Consider the following 12,063-nt stretch of genomic DNA (forward strand, 5'->3'; position numbering starts at 1 on the left):
CCTCCTCACCCCCACACGCCCCCTCCTTCAGACCACCCCACGCCCCTCCTCACCCCCACACGGCCCCACCATTCAGACCACCCCACGCCCCTCCTCACCCCCACGGGCCCCCCTTCAGACCACCCCACGCCCCTCCTCACCTCCACACGCCCCCTCCTTCAGACCACCCCACGCCCCTCCTCACCCCCACACGCCCCCTCCTTCAGACCGCCCCACGCCCCTCCTCACCCCCACACGCCCCCTCCATTCAGACCGCCCCACGCCCCTCCTCACCCCCACGGGGCCCCCTTCAGGTCACCCCCACGGGGCCCCCTTCAGGTCACCCCACGCCCCTCCTCACCCCCACGGGCCCCCTCCATTCAGACCGCCCCACGCCCCTCCTCACCCCCACGGGCCCCGCTTCAGACCGCCCCACGCCCCTCCTCACCCCCACACGCCCCCTCCTTCAGACCGCCCCACGCCCCTCCTCACCCCCACACGCCCCCTCCATTCAGACCGCCCCACGCCCCTCCTCACCCCCACACGCCCCCTCCTTCAGACCGCCCCACGCCCCTCCTCACCCCCACACGCCCCCTCCATTCAGACCGCCCCACGCCCCTCCTCACCCCCACGGGCCCCCCTTCAGGTCACCCCCACGCCCCTCCTCACCCCCACGGGGCCCACTTCAGGCCACCCCACGCCCCTCCTCACCCCCACGGGCCCCCTCCATTCAGACCGCCCCACGCCCCTCCTCACCCCCACACGCCCCCTCCTTCAGACCGCCCCACGCCCCTCCTCACCCCCACACGCCCCCTCCTTCAGACCGCCCCACGCCCCTCCTCACCCCCACACGCCCCCTCCATTCAGACCGCCCCACGCCCCTCCTCACCCCCACGGGCCCCACTTCAGGTCACCCCCACGCCCCTCCTCACCCCCACGGGGCCCCCTTCAGGCCACCCCACGCCCCTCCTCACCCCCACGGGCCCCCTCCATTCAGACCGCCCCACGCCCCTCCTCACACCCACGGGCCCCCCTTCAGACCACCCCACGCCCCTCCTCACCTCCACACGCCCCCTCCTTCAGACCACCCCACGCCCCTCCTCACCCCCACACGCCCCCTCCTTCAGACCCCCCCACGCCCCTCCTCACCCCCACACGCCCCCTCCTTCAGACCGCCCCACGCCCCTCCTCACCCCCACACGCCCCCTCCTTCAGACCGCCCCACGCCCCTCCTCACCCCCACACGCCCCCTCCATTCAGACCACCCCACGCCCCTCCTCACCCCCACACGCCCCCTCCTTCAGACCGCCCCACGCCCCTCCTCACCCCTACACGCCCCCTCCATTCAGACCGCCCCACGCCCCTACTCACCCCCACGGGGCCCCCCTTCAGACCGCCCCACGCCCCTCCTCACCCCCACACACCCCCTCCTTCAGACCGCCCCACGCCCCTCCTCACCCCCACGGGCCCCCCTTCAGGTCACCCCCACGCCCCTCCTCACCCCCACGGGCCCTCCTTCAGACCCCCGCACGCCCCTCCTCACCCCCACGGGCCCTCCTTCAGACCCCCGCACGCCCCTCCTTCAGACCCCCACGGGGCCTCCTTCAGACCCCCGCACGCCCCTCCTTCAGACCCCCGCACGCCCCTCCTCACCCCCACGGGCCCTCCTTCAGTCCCCCGCACGCCCCTCCTCACCCCCACGGGCCCTCCTTCAGACCCCCGCACGCCCCTCCTCACCCCCACGGGCCCTCCTTCAGACCCCCGCACGCCCCTCCTCACCCCCACGGGCCCTCCTTCAGACCCCCGCACGCCCCTCCTCACCCCCACGGGCCCTCCTTCAGACCCCCGCACGCCCCTCCTTCAGACCCCCACGGGGCCTCCTTCAGACCCCCGCACGCCCCTCCTTCAGACCCCCGCACGCCCCTCCTCACCCCCACGGGCCCTCCTTCAGACCCCCGCACGCCCCTCCTTCAGACCCCCACGGGGCCTCCTTCAGACCCCCGCACGCCCCTCCTTCAGACCCCCGCACGCCCCTCCTCACCCCCACGGGCCCTCCTTCAGTCCCTCGCACGCCCCTCCTTCAGACCCACGGACCCTCCTTCAGACCCCCGCACGCCCCTCCTCACCCCCACGGGCCCTCCTTCAGACCCCCGCACGCCCCTCCTCACCCCCACGGACCCTCCTTCAGACCCCCGCACGCCCCTCCTCACCCCCACGGGCCCTCCTTCAGACCCCCGCACGCCCCTCCTTCAGACCCCCGCACGCCCCTCCTCACCCCCACGGGCCCTCCTTCAGACCCCCGCACGCCCCTCCTTCAGACCCCCGCACGCCCCTCCTTCAGACCCCCGCACGCCCCTCCTCACCCCCACGGGCCCTCCTTCAGACCCCCGCACGCCCCTCCTCACCCCCACGGGCCCTCCTTCAGACCCCCGCACGCCCCTCCTCCAGACCCCCGCACGCCCCTCCTCCAGACCCCCGCACGCCCCTCCTCCAGACCCCCGCACGCCCCTCCTCCAGACCCCCGCACGCCCCTCCTTCAGACCCCCACACGCCCCTCCTCACCCCCACGGGCCCTCCTTCAGACCACCCCACGCCCCTCCTCACCCCCACACGGCCCCTCCATTCAGACCACCCCACGCCGCTCCTCACCCCCACGGGCCCCCCTTCAGACCACCCCACGCCCCTCCTCACCCCCACGGACCCCGCTTCAGACCACCCCACGCCCCTCCTCACCCCCACGGACCCCGCTTCAGACCACCCCACGCCCCTCCTCACCCCCACACGCCCCCTCCTTCAGACCACCCCACGCCCCTCCTCACCCCCACACGCCCCCTCCTTCAGACCACCCCACGCCCCTCCTCACCCCCACACGCCCCCTCCTTCAGACCACCCCACGCCCCTCCTCACCCCCACACGCCCCCTCCTTCAGACCACCCCACGCCCCTCCTCACCCCCACACGCCCCCTCCTTCAGACCACCCCACGCCCCTCCTCACCCCCACACGCCCCCTCCTTCAGACCACCCCACGCCCCTCCTCACCCCCACACGCCCCCTCCTTCAGACCACCCCACGCCCCTCCTCACCCCCACACGCCCCCTCCTTCAGACCACCCCACGCCCCTCCTCACCCCCACACGCCCCCTCCTTCAGACCACCCCACGCCCCTCCTCACCCCCACACGCCCCCTCCTTCAGACCACCCCACGCCCCTCCTCACCCCCACACGCCCCCTCCTTCAGACCACCCCACGCCCCTCCTCACCCCCACACGCCCCCTCCTTCAGACCACCCCACGCCCCTCCTCACCCCCACACGCACCCTCCTTCAGACCACCCCACGCCCCTCCTCACCCCCACACGCCCCCTCCTTCAGACCACCCCACGCCCCTCCTCACCCCCACACGCCCCCTCCATTCAGACCACCCCACGCCCCTCCTCACCCCCACACGCCCCCTCCTTCAGACCACCCCACGCCCCTCCTCACCCCCACACGGCCCCACCATTCAGACCACCCCACGCCCCTCCTCACCCCCACGGGCCCCCCTTCAGACCACCCCACGCCCCTCCTCACCTCCACACGCCCCCTCCTTCAGACCACCCCACGCCCCTCCTCACCCCCACACGCCCCCTCCTTCAGACCGCCCCACGCCCCTCCTCACCCCCACACGCCCCCTCCATTCAGACCGCCCCACGCCCCTCCTCACCCCCACGGGGCCCCCTTCAGGTCACCCCCACGGGGCCCCCTTCAGGTCACCCCACGCCCCTCCTCACCCCCACGGGCCCCCTCCATTCAGACCGCCCCACGCCCCTCCTCACCCCCACGGGCCCCGCTTCAGACCGCCCCACGCCCCTCCTCACCCCCACACGCCCCCTCCTTCAGACCGCCCCACGCCCCTCCTCACCCCCACACGCCCCCTCCATTCAGACCGCCCCACGCCCCTCCTCACCCCCACACGCCCCCTCCTTCAGACCGCCCCACGCCCCTCCTCACCCCCACACGCCCCCTCCATTCAGACCGCCCCACGCCCCTCCTCACCCCCACGGGCCCCCCTTCAGGTCACCCCCACGCCCCTCCTCACCCCCACGGGGCCCACTTCAGGCCACCCCACGCCCCTCCTCACCCCCACGGGCCCCCTCCATTCAGACCGCCCCACGCCCCTCCTCACCCCCACACGCCCCCTCCTTCAGACCGCCCCACGCCCCTCCTCACCCCCACACGCCCCCTCCTTCAGACCGCCCCACGCCCCTCCTCACCCCCACACGCCCCCTCCATTCAGACCGCCCCACGCCCCTCCTCACCCCCACGGGCCCCACTTCAGGTCACCCCCACGCCCCTCCTCACCCCCACGGGGCCCCCTTCAGGCCACCCCACGCCCCTCCTCACCCCCACGGGCCCCCTCCATTCAGACCGCCCCACGCCCCTCCTCACCCCCACGGGCCCCCCTTCAGACCACCCCACGCCCCTCCTCACCTCCACACGCCCCCTCCTTCAGACCACCCCACGCCCCTCCTCACCCCCACACGCCCCCTCCTTCAGACCGCCCCACGCCCCTCCTCACCCCCACACGCCCCCTCCTTCAGACCGCCCCACGCCCCTCCTCACCCCCACACGCCCCCTCCTTCAGACCGCCCCACGCCCCTCCTCACCCCCACACGCCCCCTCCATTCAGACCACCCCACGCCCCTCCTCACCCCCACACGCCCCCTCCTTCAGACCGCCCCACGCCCCTCCTCACCCCTACACGCCCCCTCCATTCAGACCGCCCCACGCCCCTACTCACCCCCACGGGGCCCCCCTTCAGACCGCCCCACGCCCCTCCTCACCCCCACACACCCCCTCCTTCAGACCGCCCCACGCCCCTCCTCACCCCCACGGGCCCCCCTTCAGGTCACCCCCACGCCCCTCCTCACCCCCACGGGCCCTCCTTCAGACCCCCGCACGCCCCTCCTCACCCCCACGGGCCCTCCTTCAGACCCCCGCACGCCCCTCCTTCAGACCCCCACGGGGCCTCCTTCAGACCCCCGCACGCCCCTCCTTCAGACCCCCGCACGCCCCTCCTCACCCCCACGGGCCCTCCTTCAGTCCCCCGCACGCCCCTCCTCACCCCCACGGGCCCTCCTTCAGACCCCCGCACGCCCCTCCTCACCCCCACGGGCCCTCCTTCAGACCCCCGCACGCCCCTCCTCACCCCCACGGGCCCTCCTTCAGACCCCCGCACGCCCCTCCTCACCCCCACGGGCCCTCCTTCAGACCCCCGCACGCCCCTCCTTCAGACCCCCACGGGGCCTCCTTCAGACCCCCGCACGCCCCTCCTTCAGACCCCCGCACGCCCCTCCTCACCCCCACGGGCCCTCCTTCAGTCCCCCGCACGCCCCTCCTCACCCCCACGGGCCCTCCTTCAGTCCCCCGCACGCCCCTCCTTCAGACCCACGGACCCTCCTTCAGACCCCCGCACGCCCCTCCTCACCCCCACGGGCCCTCCTTCAGACCCCCGCACGCCCCTCCTCACCCCCACGGACCCTCCTTCAGACCCCCGCACGCCCCTCCTCACCCCCACGGGCCCTCCTTCAGACCCCCGCACGCCCCTCCTTCAGACCCCCGCACGCCCCTCCTCACCCCCACGGGCCCTCCTTCAGACCCCCGCACGCCCCTCCTTCAGACCCCCACGGGGCCTCCTTCAGACCCCCGCACGCCCCTCCTTCAGACCCCCGCACGCCCCTCCTCACCCCCACGGGCCCTCCTTCAGTCCCCCGCACGCCCCTCCTTCAGACCCACGGACCCTCCTTCAGACCCCCGCACGCCCCTCCTCACCCCCACGGGCCCTCCTTCAGACCCCCGCACGCCCCTCCTCACCCCCACGGACCCTCCTTCAGACCCCCGCACGCCCCTCCTCACCCCCACGGGCCCTCCTTCAGACCCCCGCACGCCCCTCCTTCAGACCCCCGCACGCCCCTCCTCACCCCCACGGGCCCTCCTTCAGACCCCCGCACGCCCCTCCTCACCCCCACGGGCCCTCCTCCAGACCCCCGCACGCCCCTCCTCCAGACCCCCGCACGCCCCTCCTCCAGACCCCCGCACGCCCCTCCTCCAGACCCCCGCACGCCCCTCCTCCAGACCCCCGCACGCCCCTCCTCCAGACCCCCGCACGCCCCTCCTCCAGACCCCCGCACGCCCCTCCTCCAGACCCCCGCACGCCCCTCCTCCAGACCCCCGCACGCCCCTCCTCCAGACCCCCGCACGCCCCTCCTCCAGACCCCCGCACGCCCCTCCTCCAGACCCCCGCACGCCCCTCCTCCAGACCCCCGCACGCCCCTCCTCCAGACCCCCGCACGCCCCTCCTCCAGACCCCCGCACGCCCCTCCTCACCCCCACGGGCCCTCCTTCAGACCCCCGCACGCCCCTCCTTCAGACCCCCGCACGCCCCTCCTCACCCCCACGGGCCCTCCTTCAGACCCCCGCACGCCCCTCCTCACCCCCACGGGCCCTCCTTCAGACCCCCGCACGCCCCTCCTCACCCCCACGGGCCCTCCTTCAGACCCCCGCACGCCCCTCCTCACCCCCACGGGCCCTCCTCCAGACCCCCGCACGCCCCTCCTCACCCCCACGGGCCCTCCTCCAGACCCCCGCACGCCCCTCCTCCAGACCCCCGCACGCCCCTCCTCCAGACCCCCGCACGCCCCTCCTCCAGACCCCCGCACGCCCCTCCTCCAGACCCCCGCACGCCCCTCCTCCAGACCCCCGCACGCCCCTCCTCCAGACCCCCGCACGCCCCTCCTCCAGACCCCCGCACGCCCCTCCTCCAGACCCCCGCACGCCCCTCCTCCAGACCCCCGCACGCCCCTCCTCCAGACCCCCGCACGCCCCTCCTCCAGACCCCCGCACGCCCCTCCTCCAGACCCCCGCACGCCCCTCCTCCAGACCCCCGCACGCCCCTCCTCACCCCCACGGGCCCTCCTTCAGACCCCCGCACGCCCCTCCTCACCCCCACGGGCCCTCCTTCAGACCCCCGCACGCCCCTCCTTCAGACCCCCGCACGCCCCTCCTCACCCCCACGGGCCCTCCTTCAGACCCCCGCACGCCCCTCCTCACCCCCACGGGCCCTCCTTCAGACCCCCGCACGCCCCTCCTCACCCCCACGGGCCCTCCTTCAGACCCCCGCACGCCCCTCCTCACCCCCACGGGCCCTCCTTCAGACCCCCGCACGCCCCTCCTTCAGACCCCCACGGGCCCTCCTTCAGACCCCCGCACGCCCCTCCTTCAGACCCCCGCACGCCCCTCCTTCAGACCCCCGCACGCCCCTCCTTCAGACCCCCGCACGCCCCTCCTCACCCCCACGGGCCCTCCTTCAGACCCCCGCACGCCCCTCCTTCAGACCCCCGCACGCCCCTCCTCACCCCCACGGGCCCTCCTTCAGACCCCCGCACGCCCCTCCTTCAGACCCCCGCACGCCCCTCCTCCAGACCCCCGCACGCCCCTCCTCCAGACCCCCGCACGCCCCTCCTCCAGACCCCCGCACGCCCCTCCTTCAGACCCACGGACCCTCCTTCAGACCCCCGCACGCCCCTCCTCACCCCCACGGGCCCTCCTTCGGACCCCCGCACGCCCCTCCTTCAGACCCCCGCACGCCCCTCCTCACCCCCACGGACCCTCCTTCAGACCCCCGCACGCCCCTCCTCACCCCCACGGACCTTCCTTCAGACCCCCGCACACCCCTCCTCACCCCCACGGGCCCTCCTTCAGACCCCCGCACGCCCCTCCTCACCCCCACGGGCCCTCCTTCAGACCCCCGCACGCCCCTCCTCACCCCCACGGGCCCTCCTTCAGACCCCCGCACGCCCCTCCTTCAGACCCCCACGGGCCCTCCTTCAGACCCCCACGGGCCCTCCTTCAGACCCCCACGGGCCCCTCCTTCAGACCCCCGCACGTCCCTCCTCACCCCCACGGGCCCTCCTTCAGACCCCCGCACGCCCCTCCTTCAGACCCCCGCACGCCCCTCCTCACCCCCACGGGCCCTCCTTCAGACCCCCGCACGCCCCTCCTTCAGACCCCCGCACGCCCCTCCTTCAGACCCCCGCACGCCCCTCCTTCAGACCCACGGACCCTCCTTCAGACCCCCGCACGCCCCTCCTCACCCCCACGGGCCCTCCTTCGGACCCCCGCACGCCCCTCCTTCAGACCCCCGCACGCCCCTCCTCACCCCCACGGACCCTCCTTCAGACCCCCGCACGCCCCTCCTCACCCCCACGGACCTTCCTTCAGACCCCCGCACGCCCCTCCTCACCCCCACGGACCCTCCTTCAGACCCCCGCACGCCCCTCCTCACGCCCACGGACCCTCCTTCAGACGCCCGCACGCCCCTCCTCACCCCCACGGACCCTCCTTCAGACCACCACACGCCCCTCCTCACCCCCACGGACCCTCCTTCAGACCACCACACGCCCCTCCTCACCCCCACGGACCCTCCTTCAGACCACCACACGCCCCTCCTCACTCTCGTGCCCCCTCCTTCAGACCACCACACGCCCTTACGTCCACCTCCCGCATCACCCTACCACATATTCAAAGCCTTAACCTCCCAAACACACTCCGCACTGCTTCCTTCTTTTACGCTCATCAATCTCGATCTCGATCTCCCAGCAGGATCCTACCTGTCTCGGCGGGGCTACCCGCGGACTTTGACGGACAGTCCACACTCCATCGCCCTCACCGCAAACCACCACCCGCCCGCCGGGTGGCAGCGTCATCGGCAACGTCAGCACGCACAGAACTAGCCCCAGTTCGTTCCGCGTGAGGACAGCCTCTTTCCCCGCACCTTCCACCACGCACGCCCCTGAACCGGCCCCGGCCCCGCCCATGCGACTTCACGTACAGTTCCCCCCGCCCGTCGACAGACTTCCCTGCGTGAGGACACACAGCTTCTTCTCTCCCCTTACCTCCCCTTCTTCCCTGCCCCGCCGCCACCTTGCGTCAGCACGTGCAGCCCGACCTGCCCAGCCAACCGTGCGTGAGGACGCACAGCCATTCCCCGCACCCTTCCATCCCTACGTTTCCCCGCCCCAGGCCACTCGCGCCAGCACGTATAGCCCGCCTCACCTAACCCAGTAGTGTGTGTTGCGCGGGAGCTGAAGGCTGTAAGTGAGTGACTATCAAATCCAAAACTTAATTATCCTGGTTTAATTTAATACGAACAGGTGAGAGCTTTTAGTAAAATCTGCAATTTCTTTATTCAGACAGAATATTGCCACATTTCAGGATCAACGTCAAATATTTCAAAGAATCTGAAGATCTGTCAACTGGGCCTCGACCGTAGCTTCCAAAGCCCACCAGTATTCACCTGCACATCTTCCAACCTGGTGTCCGTGGGACCAAGCGCAGACTCGGAGGCCGTTTTGTAAAGCACCTGCGCTCTGTTCGCGACAGACGACAACACCTTCCAGTCGCGAACCATTTTAACTCCCTCTCCCACTCCCTGGGTGACGTGTCCATACTGGGCTTTCTCCAGTCTCACAATGATGCCACATGTAAACTTTGTGCAACACTTCGTATTCGATTTAGGGAACCTTAACGTAGAATTCAGCAGTTTCAAAATCTACCCGCAACCTGCCCCCTCACCATCACTTCCTTGATGTGACACAACCCGTCCATCTTCTTTCTCACCTATCCACTCCACCATTCACACTGACCAATCCCCACTACCCCTACCTGCATCTGCCTATTGTCATCGCATCTATCTTCCCCCGCCCCACCCCTCTTCCCTCTATTTATTTTCCAGCTCCCTACCCCCTCTGCTGCCCAGATCAAGATTCAGACCCAAAACGTCAATTCTCCTACTCCTGTCATGCTGCCTCAGCGGCTGTGTTTCTCCAGCTCCACACTATCAACAGATCCTCCGTATTCCTCTTTAAACTCAATTTGCTAAGTTTTGGCCCACTCACTGAATTTATCTCTCTCCCCTTGCAGCTTCTGTATGTCTTTATTACAACATCCCTTCCATATATTTCTGTCTCATCAGTGGATTTGGATAAACTGGATGCCCAGGCCTCCAACTTATTAATATAGGTCATAAATAATTAAAGCCCTAAAGCTTGATGCTGTGGCACACCACTAGTAATTTTTTTCAAAACCTGAAAAAGACCCATTCATCCCAACTCTTTGTGTCGACCATTAAGCCCAACCCTACAAGGTGTTAACCAATCCTCACTTCATTTTAAAAGTGAATAAACTGTGAGCGCCTAACTTGTGCAATAACTTTGTAAGAGGCACTTTATTGAATATCTCTATAAACCCAAATACACTACTTCTACCAGTTTCCTTTATCGACTCTGCTTGTTATACCTTCAAAGAGCTCAAGTGAGATTTGTCAAAAATGTATTTTTCAAAACATTTTTCACAAAATCTTTCTCAAAATTACCTTATTTATTTGATTGTGTCACACTTTTCTAAAAGTACTGCTATTTCTTCCTTAATAATGGACTCTAGCATTTTTGCAATGACAGATGTTAGGCTAACTGGTCGATAATTTCTCTCTTTCAGTCTCCCGTCACCTACTTTAAAACACCTAGATGCAGACCATTTGGTCTTGGTGACTTATCTGTGTTCAGTCATGAATTTGTCAGATGCTTTGTCCCAGTATTAGAGGATGTTACAAAACCTTTGATTAGACCCTTGCATATGTGCTAAGATTGGGATATTTATAAAATTCTTAGGCATGAAGACCAAGACAAAATTTTGGTTTAAATTATCTGCCTTTTGAACAGTTCCCATTATCAATTCCCTAGTTTCATTCTTCAAGGCTACCACACTCCCTTTAGTTTCTCTCTTTCTTCTTATATACCCACAGAAGGTCTTGCTCTTTGCTTTTGCATTTCTTGTCAATTTACTTCCATAAGCAATCTTCTCCCTTTTACTGGCTTGTTATGTCATCCACTGCTGTTTCCTAAAACAAAATCCCAATCCTCTTGCCTATGACTAGTTTTAGCCACTTGGTATATGTTCATTTTCAAGTGGATAGTATGATTCATTGCCTTTGTTAACCACAGGTGATTCATTCTTTTCATTGAGTCCTTCTTTAAGACTGGAATAATTTTTTGCTGAGTGTTATTAAAAATCTGTTTATATTTCTGTCACTGCTTCTCCTCCACTGATTTTATTCTTAATTTTTTTCTTTTCAGGTCTGCTCCAGACCATGCTTAACTCCTCGATAATTGCCCTTATTTAAGTTGAGGGCACTGGTTTGTGAAAGCTGCTGGATAGAGTTTTGGAAGTTGTTTATATCCAGTTATCAACTTATTGAAAGTTCTGAGAACAGAACCCTAGCTTGCAACACATCAGTAAAACTCTCCGGCATTCTGCAGAAACTGTTTGCCTTGACCAGTGATTTCGGAATTCAAGCAGGATATACAGTCCCATGTGCCTGTGAACAACTCATTATCTGAGGATTGAATGAAGATTTAGCAACTGCCATTCAAAAGTGATCTGGCCAGTTCCAGCTCTTTTTTTATTTCTTTTAATTTATCACATAACTATGTCTGTCTATGAGTGTGAGTGGGGCCTATGATCAAATAGATCGGGTTTAAAACACCAACATTAATTAGCTTACCTCATTGCTTAGTTTTGCTATGGGAAAGTTACAATACTAACAATAAATTTTTAATTTCTGTTAAAGCTTAAACTTGGTGTCTGATAATGGTTATTCATAAAGTCTGCTATGAAACAGTTGGACAATTTTGAGGGTCTTTGAATATTCCAATTTCAATATGTTGTGATATCCAGATTTGAATCTGATTTGATCTGGCTTGCTGTCCCTGTGTTATTACATGCTGACTTGTTGTGTGCGTCTCAAACTGTTCTACGTGCTGACTAGCTGTGCACTTCACCTAGTATGAGTTAATGGATATGATAAACTTAGGGACAGAGAAATTGATATTGGGATTATCATTAATTAAAATGGAGCACCGGCTATTAAATGCAACCAAGGAGGAAATAACAGATTCTTTGACCATCAATTTCCAATCATCACTGGACGCAGGTCTGGAGCCACATGACTGAGGACTGCTAACATTGTCCCTTTGTTTAAAATATGAACAA

General features: G+C 65.5%; 1 protein-coding gene and 1 long non-coding RNA gene across 5 annotated transcripts in view; one reads left to right on the forward strand and one right to left on the reverse strand.

Annotated features, from left to right (window-relative positions):
• LOC125466930 (rho GTPase-activating protein 32-like) overlaps nt 1-8,714 on the reverse strand; it is a 511,751-nt gene extending 503,037 nt beyond the window's left edge. For 3 of the 4 annotated variants that reach the window (XM_059638930.1, XM_048562116.1, XM_048562117.1), the window contains exon 1: nt 8,625-8,714. The gene's annotated coding sequence lies outside the window, so the exon portion shown is untranslated. The remainder of the gene's footprint in view (nt 1-8,624) is intronic. The other variant, XM_048562118.2, reaches the window with a different exon arrangement.
• Nucleotides 8,715-8,992: 278 nt separating this feature from the next.
• LOC125466981 (uncharacterized) lies at nt 8,993-11,610 on the forward strand. Its single transcript, XR_007250541.2, has 3 exons — nt 8,993-9,107; nt 9,207-11,015; nt 11,148-11,610. It is a non-coding gene; the product is annotated as an uncharacterized LOC125466981 (long non-coding RNA).
• The last annotated feature ends 453 nt before the right edge of the window (nt 11,611-12,063 follow it).

Source organism: Stegostoma tigrinum, chromosome 32, assembly GCF_030684315.1.
Source record: "Stegostoma tigrinum isolate sSteTig4 chromosome 32, sSteTig4.hap1, whole genome shotgun sequence".
Lineage (NCBI taxonomy): Eukaryota > Metazoa > Chordata > Chondrichthyes > Orectolobiformes > Stegostomatidae > Stegostoma > Stegostoma tigrinum.